This window comes from Aquila chrysaetos, chromosome Z (assembly GCF_900496995.4).
Source record: "Aquila chrysaetos chrysaetos chromosome Z, bAquChr1.4, whole genome shotgun sequence".
Lineage (NCBI taxonomy): Eukaryota > Metazoa > Chordata > Aves > Accipitriformes > Accipitridae > Aquila > Aquila chrysaetos.
The window spans coordinates 65,988,427-66,000,766 of record NC_044030.1 but is presented as its reverse complement, the minus strand read 5'-3'; the positions used below and the strand labels follow the sequence as shown (position 1 = coordinate 66,000,766).

General features: G+C 38.3%; 1 protein-coding gene across 1 annotated transcript in view; it reads right to left on the bottom strand.

The window, feature by feature from the left end:
• The window catches only part of PDE4D (phosphodiesterase 4D), a 659,227-nt gene extending 655,533 nt beyond the window's left edge, over positions 1–3,694 (bottom strand). Inside the window, exon 1 of the mRNA XM_030004269.2 lies at positions 3,537–3,694. The gene's annotated coding sequence lies outside the window, so the exon portion shown is untranslated. The remainder of the gene's footprint in view (positions 1–3,536) is intronic.
• Between the last annotated feature and the right edge of the window lie 8,646 nt (positions 3,695–12,340).

Genomic DNA, 12,340 nt, shown 5'->3' with positions numbered 1-12,340 from the left:
TATTTCCAAGATAAGCAGTGCTACACTCAAAGTCACTTAATGTTATCATTCAAATAATATTACATAGCAACAGCAACAGAAGGCCCTGTCAGATCCTCTACTAATTTTGACCCGTACTTAATTCCCAGGGCTGCCATGAATTATTAGCAGAAGCAAAGGCATGGGCTACTGAGCAATGCTCGTACCTTTTGGGGGTTTTGTAGGACCAGTCCTGTCTGTTGTCTGCATGAAGATCCCACCTCTTGTACAGGCTTAAGATGTGTCCAGCAGCTAAAGTGGGCACAATTTTTTGTGCCCCCATTTTTTTTGGTTAGTGTTTTGGGATGGGGCTTCCTTCAGACAACTGGCACACAGAGACACCAATGGAAGAAATGCTTCTTACGGGCTGCAAATGGCTTACAATTAACTGCTCATCAGGAGACTATAACATGGGCACAAAGCAGGACACACCTGCAGCCAGTACTCTGGTGCTGTACTGAGCAGACATAGTTTCAATATTTGCAAGCAAAATGTTTACAAAAATATTTTCCAAAACATGTTGCAGTTTTTATATAAATTATGTTGCTGACATGGATACCTGAACTGACACTGAATATTCACTAGCAAAGCATCATACCTTCAAGTTTAAAGGGAAGTTTAGTTCTTTTTATAAGCTCTTCCAAATTATGTAGAGCATTTCTTCATATCAATCTTACATTTAAGCAGACAATCACACATTAATTTTATCTGCTTTGGCCAAACACCAATACATACAACTCAGCCAGTAGGACTCAAGGTAGGTGCTATATAAAAGCTGTAATTTCGGGTGACTTCCCTGCAAAGTTAAGCTCCCTTGCATTTTAGAGAAAAGCCTCTGGCATGTTTTAAACAAGGATGCAAATCTAAGAGTCTGCTAAAAAATTGGAAAAACCTTTTCAAAGAGTTCTGAAAAAACCACCTATAGAGACTTCCTAAAGTGGATGTAAAATATTGGAATAGCTATTTAACATAATAGGAGACAAAAAGTTTCTTTCAAGTAGCATCAGCATAGCCAAGGAGGCACTGAACTATGAATTAGGGGAGCATTTGTACAAGAAGCAGTAAAATGCTCACTGCAAGCTAATTCTGCCCTAATTAGCCTTGGCACAATGTACCTATACTGCTCCTGGCATCAAACAGGTATCCTAATGTGGACCTTCACTGCCACAGCTTTTTGCTACAGATATCTCTAATAAAATATTATATTACAGATATATTCCAGGATTTCATTCCTTCTTTGGCTGCTGACCTGCTCTGACTTGCCCACTTTATGTTTAAATTGTGCATATTTCCATCCTGTGCCTACCATCCTGTTTAGTTTATAATCTCATAAGGGCAGGGACTGCCTTTTACTACTTGTTTGAACAGCATCCAGCACAACAGGACTTTGATCCAGCCTGTAGGCACTGCTTATGGTATGTTAGATTCCAAATATCACCTATAGAATTCTGTATCAATACAGTTTTGGTTCCTGGCAACTTGGTATTAACAGTATTGAAACAGTGCATGTACTCAGCTACAGCACAGGACCAATTTTCCACATTAACTCCCCTTAGGATCACAGCAAACACAGTGCCAGAAGAAACTCACTTAAACTTGCAAGTTTTTTTCCATAGTCTCTCTTTTTTGTTCAGCACAGGAAAAGTAAAGTAGCAACATTCACAGCTAAATAACCTGATTAGATTAAAAAAAATTATCACAGCAGAGATAACTTTCATTCAAATGAGACATGACAAGTCACATGGCTGTTCAGACCACAATATCACATTCTCCAAGTTTAATGTCTCACCAAGTTATTTCCCTGAGCTTCACATATGTCAGAGAAACTATGCTGAAACCAGCTTTTCACATCAAAGAGAACTACTTTGGATTTCTTATTTCAGAAATATCATAGAAACTAACAGTTTATACTATGATTCACTGCCTTCCTCAATGCATAGCATCTCAGTCAAATTGATTTCATTGTGCTTTAGGTTTTATATCAGATATATAATAGTGTACCTATTTACTATACCTGACCACTAAGGTAAAGCCGGCAAAAGTTATCTCAGGTATTACCTGTGTGAGGAAAACCCTTTTATGTTTAACTTCATAAAGCCATTTAGAGAAATTAAACAGTTTACTTTGCCGACCCACATCTAACAAAAATACTTTAGACGGTATCACCATACTATTGACCTTCAGTTTGTGATGGTCACTTTAATTTTGTATGATTCTATGCATTACAACGTAAGACGTGCAAGCAGCAATATTGCTAAAATTACATTTCTCTTTTCTATTACACGTTGAAATAATAATTTCTTTGCTAGCAAAAAAAAGATTTTTACACAAGTTTTACAAGGACATTTTATGTCCCCAGAATCTATAATATTCATTAGAAAGACCAAGTCGGCTGTCTGAAGAACATATTTTAAAATCATTTACTCACACAAATCCATCTGAAAAGATATGGCTTCAAGAAGGAAAGCTAATAAGAAACAGCACAGGCTTATATCCTGCTAGCAGAAAGTATGTACTTCTTAGTATAACCCAAGCTATTTACCCACAAATGCTAGCTTAATTACACCACACAATGAAGCGATGTTTCCAGTGGAAAAACAAGCAATGTGGAAAGTTCTTTGCATGAACTAATGCATTTATAGCAATGAATATGACCTTGCAGCATTTACTAAAGAGGTGTAGAGCACTAGCTTAATAGCTTTCTAATTTCTGATTTCAATCGGCTGCTCTATTGTTTTAAACCAGAGTTGTGCAGAGGTAACACCTGACAATCTCAGGAAACCAACAAGGGAGTCACTGTGATAACTCCATCTGATTAAACCACAGATCATGAACAGCATTTCCCACCGGTTTCTAATTCACTGTAAGTAGAATTTGTTTTTAAATGTGTGAACTCTCACCTGCTGGCATTTCGCTTGCTATAAAAACAACCTCTACAAATCAAGGAAAGCATCATAACACCATAAAAAAAGGGGGGCAGGGGGGAGAGGGTGTTAGTTAAGATTTGCAGTTGTTTATAATACTAGACGTTAACACTCTCCTGCTTTTTACTGGTATGTCTGTTCTTATTTAGACAAGATGCAGGGGGAGAGTGTGAAAGGGGTGACGGTTCTTTATTATACTGCAAGCTGAGAATTGTGTGCATTTCTTCAATAGTTCTACCACAATTGCTAGTATGCAATATACAAATTGTATGAAAATGTAAGACATGCCACCTGTCTTGATTAGGCACAAATGAGGTGTAATGCAGCATCACTATATTTTATTATAGAAGAACAAAAAATATAGGCATCAAACACAGCCCATTTCAGAAATGAATGAACCCCAAATGCACTGACCACATGCAACATCATGAAGCTATTTTAACCCTAGTAAGAGAAGAGCCACAAAGTTAAATGTACCTGATCTCACACAGCACAGAATCTCAAATGTTAGCTGTTAGTGAACTACTTCCTAAACACAAGCATTCTTGTTTATGGTATGTAATTAACAGAGCAGAAAAAGTCAAAATTACTCACAGAGTCCTGAAGATGCAATTGCAAACTATCTAAGACAGGAAATTCCAGTGCAATACTAGAAAATAAGTAGGAATAAACATGCATAAAGTCAGGAACTGACAGGCCTCTGGATTACTGCAACTGTAGGAATCATGCTTGTGCATGCTGGGCTATAATTTATGAAACGGAGCCCAGGAAACAACCAATCGCTTAGCTCCTCCTAACAAGTCCAACTGGCTATGAAAAGCTGGAAGTGCTGCAGAGAACAATGAAGAGGAGCTATCCCACATATTAATCTGCTTATCTAGGATTGCCTTCTGTGTAAAGAGAGGGAAGCATGTAACAAGGAGAGAAAAAAAAAGAAAGAAAAATCACAGATTTGCTGTTGAAACAACAGAATAAATTTCAATCAAAAGGCAAATTTTCCATTGTAGTCAGATGGCTAGTACTATACTGAAACATTGGTAGCATCAGCTAAAACATTTCAGAAGACCACAATCCTCCTTAGTAGTGGTTTTTTTTCACATTATTGACAGAAAGCTACACGAACTGGATTTATATTTCCTACGCAATTGTTTCAGTGCTCTCCTACTCTTAATTTAAATATAATGTGTCTGGTTAACGTGAAACACCCTTCCATAAAATCTTATTAGAGTAAGATATATCTTTTTCAGATCACAGGTGGCTGTTCAGTGCATTAATGAACAGCCCTTCTTGGAAAGCCATCTGCATGGTCCTAGGGTTTAAGATTTAAAAGGCCATCACTTATCAAAGAGATAAGAGTGTCAACAAGAAAGTGTGTCTTCAGTTAATGACAAAAAAAGAAACACTTTAAACAATCTGGAGCAGACAAGGATTTACACACTAGAGCATATGGAGCCAAAGTTGTCCTTCCTGGGAAATTCCATGGTTTTGAAATGTGGGTTTGACCAATTTGAAACTAACAGTGCTTTGATGTTTTCTGCTAAATAACACTTCTGAAGTGCTTCAGACTAACAGAATACATTTTATTCTTAATTCTGCTTTATTTTATAAAAATTTATAAAATAAAATTTGTAGTTTCATCTAGTGAAAAATACATAGGAATCTGGCAAGGTAAGAAATTTTGACCTTACAGAACTATCTTCCTGTAAACATGTCCACTGAATTCTCCCTGTTGATAAGTTTCTATTTACTCAAATAAGAAGTAAGAAACAAACTTTGATACATAAAAAAGCTACAGTTTTTGAAAAGAGCTGTTAGCCTGTTTATACAGAAATCCTAGTAGTATTAAATGAAAACATAGATACTGTGGGGTGAGTTACCATGAATTATACAAGGATGAAAATCACGTAGGTTTGATTGTTTTATCTTTAAAACCTTTTCACGTATGGTTATTCTTCACACACCTTCCTTTTTCTCCTTCCTCTTGTAATCCATGCCTTAATCATTTCTGCTATCCCCTTGGCAAAATGTATTTTATAAAACCTGCTTCAGTATTTGCTGTCATGACACCCATATTCAACAGCTGCTACAGATATTTTGCAGCTTTAGATACTTTCCCAGAAGACAGTTAGTAGCTGCAGATGACCATCTGGACCACCTTGTCCTGCTGGGTATCATTACTTGAATTAGAGAAACGGAAGCCTTTAATCTCACGAATCAGGGCTTTTTGCATACCTAAGCAGTCTCCTCCCCAGGTCTCCAGTCTGTCACTACATGTAGTAATCATGAGCTACTTCAGCATTGCATCCTTTTAAATGGCTCTTAATGAAAAATTACTATGCAAAAAGAAAAAAAAAACAATGTGCTGAAAATCAACAGTTTATAACAGATATTCAAAGTTATATTCAGTTACCTTGTTTCCATTAATTAAAAGAAATTCTTAATGTCCCGCCAATTTCTGAGCAACAAATAAAAGAAATAACTTTATTCAAAGATTCTTCAACTCCACAATGACTGAAGAGCAGCCACCTACAAAGAAGAGCATTTGCTAACCAAAGGGGCAAATAGAAGTGATAGCATACATAAAAATAAAATATAAAAATATGTTTTAAAAGGGGTAATATTATACAACTTAACCTAGAAATCTGAAAATACAAAAATCTTCAGTTACCTATATCCATTGACAACCTTGTCACCAGCCCCTATTCTATTTGACAAATACTAGAAAGAAATACAATGACTTACACCTTTTGCTTCTTTTTATGACTTTCCCAATTAAAATGTGAAGGTGCTAGCTCTAGTTCTTTCAACAAAGAAACCTACCACAACTCTCAGCTACACCCTCAAAGAGTGGCAGTCTCTGGTTTTCCTTCTCAAGATCACAAAGAGCATTAACTCTGCCATTTCCACTAGTGCAGAAGAGATACTTAGCCTGACACCCATATTCAGTGTTTGGAAACAAAATCCACTGCAGTACCATAATAAATTGGTATCATTCCTTTATTTGCTGTATAAGTCTGGACAATATCTCATTGCCAGTTTACTGTAGTCAAATTTAAAACCAAGTAATTTACTGAAACAAAATCAGCAGTTAAGAAAAGCCTTCACTGAACAACTAGAATGTCTGAAGTAAAGCAATACAATTAATCCTTCAGTACTTAAGATATCATATCCTTGGCATTTGATTTTTCTTCTATCTTGTTAAATTATTCATCTCCATAATAGGAGTTTTCTGCATGTAATTTGTTCTTTCTGTACCAGGCTCTCTTTCAGAACTCCCTGATTTATTGTGTTTCTGTGTCTGCCACATTGCTATCAACTTCACATCTACTAATAAAGTCAGCAACCTTAAAAGTAATGCATTCCTCTGCCAGTCAGAGGGTTTTTTTAAATGGTTCACCCACAGATGATTTCTCTTTGTCAATATTTGAAATACTTTTGTTAGTGGAAAGCTTTTTAAACACTATAGCATACAGCTTAAAAGGAAAACATATCAAGCAGGAACTTCAGCAGTTATCTGCCTGGAGGTTAGTCTTTCTGGCAGATTGAAGGGGAATCCCATTTTCATACATGAAAGTGTCTGGGCATAGTAGACTGTGAATGTTTAACTGACTGGAAGAGGCAGGCGCAGCCTACGTATGAGTGAGACAACTTGGTAGTTGCAGCTGGCTCTATGGGAAAGTGCTAATGGGGGCACTTCCTTCATTCCTCATCTCTCCTTAGCTACGTTGGGACCTGTGAAAAAAGGGCTAACTCTTGTCAGTGGCAATTAGGTTGTCCAAAAGAAGAATGCAAGATTAAGTTACGTTCCAATATATTTCAATTTTCTCAACACACTTTCAACCCCATTGTGGATTATGCTGCTCATCATTAAGGTTTCACATTCCTTTATTCCTGCAGTTCCAAGAGTGTCTTGTAGATGACCATATATATATATGAACAGAAACATCTGCAGATTTACTTGATCCTGCAGAACGTATTTGTGCTTAGCTTTCTTAGCATTACTTGCAGTCTATGAAGTTCGTACAGAGGTGATTGTTACCAATTTCTCTGTATGGACTAACAGTATAAGCAGCACTACAAAATCACCCCTTGCAACACACACACACACACAAAATATATGGAAAGAAAGGCATATTGCTATCAAATCCAGCTCTAAAAACAGCAGGGAAAGTCTACACACTAGAACAGCATTGAAAATAGCAGATATGAACAATGGAAGTAGAGATGTTCAGGCAGGCTACAAGAGAAATTCTGACTGTTTACTCCTCTGATTAATCAGCAGGTGTAATCCGCTAGTGAACGCTACATGAAGAATGAGGTTTCTCTGATAATATTAGGAAAGAAGCACTACGTGTTGAATGACTTGAGGTATAAACAAACATACAATAGTTTAATAAACAAGTGTTCATGTCTCCAGATGCTGATTTTATTTTATACAGCAGCAATGCCAACAAATACCAGATTGTAAAAGATAATTGTACTCTGTATGATAGTTTTGTGAAGGAAATCTTTTGAACAGTGCACAAAGAAACTTGGAAAATATGCAAGGAATGGAACATGTGATTCGTGAATACACATCCTACGTCAAAAGCAGAAGGACCTCATCCAGCATGGAGCTATATAATTCTTTAGCAAAACAATATGTTAAAGTATGTGAGACTCCTGTTTACAGTAAAAAAGAACAACCCCTAGTTGAGGTTACATTATGTGGCTACAAAAACCAAGCTGAAGAAACACAATGTATGCATAGCAGATTTTTTTTTTTTTTTTTGGGGGGGGGGGAGATTAAAAAATCCTATATACATATATTCATTTAGGAACCCAAGGATTCATCTGTTCTGCTGGTTCAGATGCACATGAACAAGCTCAGACAGTGCTAAACTCACTACTAGATGCACAGTTAACTGACAACTTCAACTTGCACACCTTAGTACGTAAGCCCCCACAAAATTATGCTGTATTATATGCATGTTCTTGTATTGTGCTTAGGATGGAGATGCTTCAAGACCCCAAAGAACTTCTAAGCCAACTTGATAACTTGTTAAATATTCTTATTTCAGTAGCTAGAAAACTACCTATTATTGATTTTGTTAATAGAACAGTTGCACTAAATCAGACTGAAAATTAATTCAGCCCAGTATCCCAAATTTGAAAGTGAGCTATATGGGATGCTTAGTGGAAGACATGCCAACCACCATCAAAACAAAACAAAACAAAACAGAAAAAAGGGAAAAAAAAAAAAAAAAAGGAAAGAAAAAAGGTAGGCTTTATTATTAGCATCCTTTGCCTGGAGGGTTTGACTGAGATCTAGAATGCATTTCACACACAAAGAAAGGAAAAAACCACTCTCTATACAGATTATTAAAAAATATGAGAGTGTAGAATTCCTCTCAGTTTAACACATGCCAAGCAAGACACAATATTAATGAACTTTTCCCATGATCACTGACTCTGGAATGGAATCCAGTCTTCCAAGCCTTACTCCAGGATTTAAGCCACAAGATACCCATCTCCATAACTATTTACTGCAACGAGTTACAGCTTATAAACTACCTATGAGACAGTGAGGTTATATAAACTGCCACTGTATGACTGAGCATCCTGCATACATGGAATCAACTTTATGTTCTCAAAGTTGTATTACCTACATCCCAGACCAACAATGATGAAAGATTGTTAAATCTCACTGGTCCTCTAGAAAGCAGAGTCGCATTTAGACTAAGGAAAGGCTGAAGCCAAGGGAAATCAGTCCACCCACATTGGCTGGTCCATGAAGGGAGAAGGGTAATAGAATTATTCCAGAAACAGCAGAAGATATGGGGACAACATTATGAGTCTCAGTAACTAGAGAGCTATAGAAGAATTTATAGACTTTTGCAGATACACAGGAAGCTTGATCCAAGGGATGAGATCACAGGAGACAAACATATTAAAAAAATGCTTTCACTTGCACATACTGTCTCTCCCACAGAGGTAAGAAATTCACATGAATAGATGGAAGAGAAACTCCATGATCTAGAAAACTAATTTGCATAAGAAGTGGCTCCTTTTCTCCATAGTAACTACTAACATCTGGTCAGGTATGATGAAACTGTCTCCAAGAGCCTAAGACAGCATGTCTTTAAAAGAATAATAAATCTTATGCTCAGACAGATGCCAGACCAGCTAAGAAAGCAGCCATCTGAAGTTCAGCAACTAGCAGACCCAATGTGTTTGCAGCCCTGTCAATAAACCTAGTAAGTACTGAGCTGGGGAAGCCCTACAACGCTTCCATTTTCTTGCTCCCAGAAAAGTCTGATTGTATTAGAAGAACTTGCTTACATTGAGAACCTAGGCACTAGAAAGTTTAAAAATGACAGCTCTACAGCTGCGCACAAAAATCGATGCATTCAGTCCCAGCAGCAAGAAAGTTTGGAGTCCTTTGAGAATAGATAGCAACTGTGTGAGAAACTGGTTATAAAACTATACAACCTGGCATTTCCAACTTCTGAATACTAGATTTCAGAAAGAGTGTAATATTTTGCACAGGATTTGCAGGGGAGGCTTTTCTTGAGGGGAAGAAAGGTGATATGTATGTAGCTTCCTAGGTTTATACTGAGAAAAACAGTATACATTATACCTGCCACTCTAAACCTTCAGTGATGGCTGGGAGGAGCTGATAGTTGTCTGCCCACACAGCAGACTAAGCACTGAAGCATACAGCTACCATCTAAAGACATTACTGACAAACCCAGGAACTTGGTAGCCTGCTGGCACAGATGCATCACTGGGACCAAGCACTGGGTCTCTAGGAGCGAGAATGAGTACTGAAGAATGAACCCTCCCATTACCTCTCTCCCTACCCTAGTCTGGGAGCATCAGGTTTTTCTTTCATTGCTCCCAGATGGGAAAAGTAGAAATATCCAAACTATTTGTTGCATCTTGGTCTCCTATAAATAGAATCAGGTACAAAACAGAGTGGAGAAGATTTACGTAGCATGTTTCCTGCCTAGTGCAATTCCCAGAGGTTCCATGAGTCGGGAAATACATGCAGAGTGATATTAACACCAGAAAAACTCCAAGCACTTTGTGAGACCCCCACCAAGTCACTGGGAGAGGGAAGGGAAAAGTTCATAGCTGTCAGGAAGAAATTAAATTTACAAAGTCAAGGGAGAAGAGGCAAAAAACCCCCAGCGTACACTTTACCTTTTTTTGGGAGCCCCACAAGTTCAAGGTAGCGATGGATCTGTGCAGGGCTGGACTCTTGCCCTGATCTTGCCTCTCACCCCCTCTGGCAATCTCAGATGTTCTTAGTGAAGCAGCAGCTGTCACTCTGGCAGAAGCAGTCTAAGCCCAGCTGAGTTCATACATGCAGTTATTTTAGCATATTGCCTTTTTCCTTCTTCTCAGAAAAAAATCTGCCAATTTAATACTTTGGGTAGCTCAGCTAGACCTAGATAGGATTTGACTGCATAGAGAAAAAAAAATCCCTAAACAAACCAGTTCTTTCAGTCCTGGTATTCTTTTTCTCAAACAACTGTTATGAACAAGGGCACAAGAGATTTAAGAGGAAGAGTTTTCTTTCTGGTGGGAAATATTAAGCAATCAAGTTATAAGCAAGGCAGGTCACATTTTTGGTTGCAAAATGCCAACTGAAATTGTTTAAGAACATGAAATAGTTTTTTAAGAACTGTCAGTGTCATCTCTAGACCACAATCAAATTGTAAAGCCTGTGACAGGGAAAACCATGCTGGCTCTTGCTTTTACCCCCTCTTCTCCGTTGCTCATCTCATAGCAAGCAATAGCCTGGAAGCTGAATTATGGTTTAAGCTATGTTTCTGCCCAATTCATCCTTCTCTAAAGGCACAGTCTATCCACTCTCGAGACATACATCATCCACAGCCTTTTCTTCAGAGGTTTTCCACTCTATACAAAATACAAAATGTTTGGAGAGGACACTTGAACATCCTGTGTCCTCTTACTCTTGTTCGAAGGAGAGGCCATATATTTCTATCTTCATAAACAAGTTCTAATAAATTCATAAATACCATCACCTTGAATACTCTGTGTGCAGTTCTGGGCCCCATAATTTAAGAAGGTCCTTGAATGCATCCAGAGGAGGGCAATAAAGCTGGTGAAAGAGCTGGAAGGCAAGTCATGTAAGGAGCAGCTGAGGACTTTGGGCTTGTCTAGTTTGGAGAGAAGGAGGCTGAGGGGGGACCTCATTGCTCCCTGCAGCTTCCCGAGGAGGGCAAGTGGAGAGGGAGGTGCTGAGCTCTTCTCCCTGCTATCCAGTCGCAGGACGCATGGGAATGGTTCAAAGCTGTGCCGGGGAGGTTCAGACTGGACATTAGGAAGCATTTCTTTATCGAAAGGGTGGTTGAACACTGGAACAGTCTTCCTGGAGAGGTGGTCGATGCCCCATGCCTGTCAGTGTTTAAGAGGCATCTGGCCAATGCCCTTAACAACATACTTTAGATTTTGGCCAGCCCTAAATGGGTCAGGCAGTTGGACTAGATGACCATTGTAGCACCCTTCCAACTGAAATAGTCTAGTCTATTCTATAATAGAGAAGGTAAGGGCTTTGAAATTGCATTGCACTGAAACATCACTAGCAACGAACAACCATGTGGTAAGAATGGCCACACATGTCAAACATAAGGTTGATAGAGTCTGGGATCCTCTCTCACATTGGCAAGCAGACAATGCCAATGAAAGACTAAATATGTTAAAAACACCTCTCCAGAATGCACTTGCAAACCTCAGCAAGCTGTGGATCAGCAATGCACTGAACCAAAGTTGGCATCATAACTTATATTAACTCCCAATTAATCCTTCCATTAATTCATCCAGCCACATTTTGAACCCACATAAGCCTTCAGCATTTATAGGAATCTGCTAGAAAGAAGTCCACAGCTTAACTACAGCCTATAAAAACCACATCCTTTAGTTCCAAACATGATACCTCCCCTCAGGTTCATTTGATGATTCCAAGTTTTTGTATTTGAAAATGCAACAAATAATTGTTCCCTATTCTCTCTCTCTCATTATAGTGTAGACATCAATTTTACCCCTCCATCATCTATTCTCTGTGCTGAAGATTTCTGTTCTGTTTATTCATTTCTCATGTGGAAACCCTTCCAGTATTCTCTGTAAGGCTACACCACCAACTTCTACACTGGCCTAATATTCTTTTGATAGTAAATTGCTACATATCCTATACTGACAGCAAGTGTCCTACCTGTCACAAAACTGTCACCTCTCAGAGTTGGACTCTGTGCAGAACTGAAAGAGGTTCCTAGCATTGTCCATTCTCATTCTCTTCCCCTTACTCAGAGGGGGACAGCTTCCACCTTCTCCTATAGTAATGAAATAACAGAAAAGCCTCTTACTGCACTGTATGTCTAAGAATTTTCTGT